Source organism: Eurypyga helias, unplaced genomic scaffold, assembly GCF_000690775.1.
Source record: "Eurypyga helias isolate BGI_N326 unplaced genomic scaffold, ASM69077v1 scaffold18831, whole genome shotgun sequence".
Taxonomy (NCBI): Eukaryota; Metazoa; Chordata; class Aves; order Eurypygiformes; family Eurypygidae; genus Eurypyga; species Eurypyga helias.
The window spans coordinates 12,443-15,726 of NW_010231703.1; positions in this window are offsets into that span (position 1 = coordinate 12,443).

Below are 3,284 nucleotides of genomic sequence, written 5' to 3' on the forward strand. Positions count from 1 at the left end.
GGGCTGTGCTGCCGGCTGCCCCCAGCTGTGTCCCAGGGGTTTGCCCCATCCTTCCCTGGTGCAGGGCTGTACCGTGACCCCCGCCGGGGCGTGCGGGAGGCGAGCAGCACACTGGTGTAAATCGGGAGCCCCCACGGGGCACGGGAAGGGTGATGCCAGCGGGCGAGCCCCAGGGGGTGTGTGGTGGGGGGCTCACCCCGGTTGGAGGGCCCTGGTGGGTCCCTCCTGGCTTACACCAAGCGCCCCTGCCCCAAGCACAGCAGCTCTCTGGGGTCCTGGGGTCAGAGCATCCCCCAAGGCTGCCCGTGTCTGCGGGCTGAGCCCCTCTGTCCCCAGGGGGACGGGTCCAAGGGTTGCACTAGCTCATCCCCCTGTCACCCCCAAAGGTGCCTGCCCCCTCCCAAGGGTACCCGACACCCCCAGGCTTGCCTGTGACCCCCAGAGGAGCCTATCACCTCCCAAGGGTGCCCGCCACCTCCTGGGAGCGCCAGGAGCCCTCCTGAGGGGGCAGAGCTGGGCATCGCCAGCACCCCACCCTCCTGCTCCTTGAGCTGCTGCTGCCCAGTGGCCTGAACCTTACAATTTTAGCTTTTTTCTATTAAAAACAAACAACCTTTTTTTAATTAAATAAAAGATGAAATGGACAAATTCCTGTTTTAGATGATCTGTGTAATTGACTGGGTTTTGTGTTTCTTAACTGCATGGTATTCCTGCCGAGGGGTTTTATAGCACTTTTTAAATTTCTCTTTAAGATTTTGGTCCAGATTTCTACTGCTCTCGCCTGTCTGTCTTTGCTTTTTCCTTGCCTCCTCCAAGTTTGTAAACTCGCTCCATTTTATACCTGATGTTGAGACCCAACCTCACGTTGTACATAGCTGCGGGAACAATCATAGGGAACAAACACCATCTGGACTCTTTCCACGATTAGTTGTTTTTACTTAAAAGAAATTTTAAAAGAAGTGTAAAAGGAAGCCAGGAAAAGGCTTGAGGATATTACGAAAGAGAGAAACAAATCCAGCCCTGCACCAAGTCAGCTCCTGCTGCCCACGCTGCCCGCACCAACCGGCATGTCTCTTCTCGGTCGTCTGTCTAACACCATTGGATTCAATAAAGTTATCTCCTGTACCGCCTGGCTGCTCGTCCTGTCTCCGGGTGCCCGTGGGCCTCTTCCTGCGGCAAAATCCGGGAGGTGGCCTTCTGGTTTGACATCTCGGTGGTTTTGCAAGAGGCTGGGGGTGGTTTTAGTGGCGGGTGACCCCTCTCCCAAGATCGTGCTCCTATGAAGTCTGGAGCCTGTGGAAATGCTCCTGGTTTGAAATCCGGGCAGTTCTGCAAGGTGCTGGAAGTGGGGGATCCCTCCTCTGGGGCGGGAGGAGCAGATGGTCCCTGGAGTGTGCGGGGGGAGGAAGGGACTTGGGGCAGGGGGACATCCCCCTGTGCCCCTTTCGCCTTGCCAGGGCTGGTCCCCATCTCCCCATTGAAAGTGACACAGTGGTGACAGATGCCACCCCCATCTCCAGCACGGGGAGACGTGGGACAGTGTCCCTCGAGCAGTGCCGAGTTCGGGATGAGGCTGCAGGTACCAGCCGAGGTGATGAGAGATCCCAGTCCTCCCTGGGGTGCCTCAAAACCGATTTTCCACTCCAGAGAGTGATGCTGGAGCGGAGACAGATGCTCCAGGAGCCATTAATTAATCGGAGGATGGAGACGGGTTGTAACAGGCTGCAGTGGCCAATGCAAGGCCAGGAGAGGGCACTTCCCATCGGCTCTGCTCCCCCCCAGAGTGAGTTCAAGTAAGTTCATTACTAGTGGGCGCAATCCTGAACCTGGAGAGTGGGACTGGTTTTAGGGAGCCACAGACCCTCATCCGCAGAGGGGTCTCATGGGGATGCTCTGGAGCCTGTGTTCGCTCGGCGACACCGTGCAGGCAGGAGGAGCAGGCAGCAGAGTAGGAAGCACGGCTGCAGAAGGGTCCCATGCTGGGCCCATGCATGATGGCCCCACGGGGATCTCCATCCTTACAGCCATGGTGCAGGGCCAGCGAGCAGGAGGAATGGGTCTCCGGGCACGGGGGCAGGTGCAGAAGGACCACGCAGGGGTGATGCTTCATTATCAGCTGGACACGTGCATCTGTGAAAACAGCAGCGTGTTCCAAGGATGACATGTAGAGGAGGGTTCCATGGGTTCAGGAAACAGCACCCATGGGCTCAGTGCTGTAGCGGAGATGTGGCCCTGTGCAAGGTCCCTTCCCCTGCCTTCAGAAGCTGGTGGGAGCTCATGGGTGTCTCTCTGGTGTGGGGTGGCTGGTGCAGGGCTGGGAGGGCTGGAGTGGTTTAGAGCAGCCCTTGGGCTCGCTGGGCACCCGGCTGCCCTGCCTGCTGCCCCCACACACCCTGACCTTGCCCACAGCTCATAGCGCAGAGTGGCCTGGGAACAGAGGGACACCTCCACAGAGAAAGAGAGCTGCAGAGCACTCCGTGCTCATGCAGGGCACAAGAACTCAGTGTCACCTGCATGTGTTGTGTACAGCCCCTGTGCCTGTACAGCACTAGGGTGTGCAGCAGTACTTGCCAGGTACTGCGGTGTGTGTGCATCCACAGCCCTGGGGGCACAACAGCCCTCGGGCACAACAGCCCTCGGGCACAACAGCTCTTGGGCATAACAGCCCTTGGGCACTGCACTTGGCACGTGAAGCAGCACCGGGTCCAGGTGCAGCAGCACCCAGCAGCTCCTCCCAAGATGACCACAACCTTTCTGCCAAGAGCACCTCCCTTCCCAGGGAAGCGCTGCCCTTTTTCATAGACCCACAGAATGGGGTGGGTTGGTAGGGTCCTCCAGTCCACACCCCCCACCATGGGCAGGGACACCTTCCACTAGACCAGGTTGCTCCAAGTCTCATCCAGCCTGGCCTTGGACACTTGGATGGGGCATCCACAGCTTCTCTGGCCAACCCCCTCTCACCACCCTCATCGTACGTTTCTTCCTTATGTCGAATCTAGCCCTGCCCTCCTTCAGTCTAAACCCGTCACCCCTTGCCCTGTAACTACAGGCCTTGGTAAACAATCTCTCTCCATCTTCCTTACAAGCCCTTCTGTATATGGAAAGGCTACAGTACAGTATCCTTGGAGCCTCCTCTTCCCCAGGCTGAACACCCCAACTCTCAGTCTCTCCCGAGCAGAGCTGTTCCAGCCCTCTGGCCATGTCCATGGTCAACCGGCTCCAGCAGGTCCATGTCTTTCCTGGGCTGAGGGCCCGGAGCTGGATGCAGCACTGCAGGGGGGCTC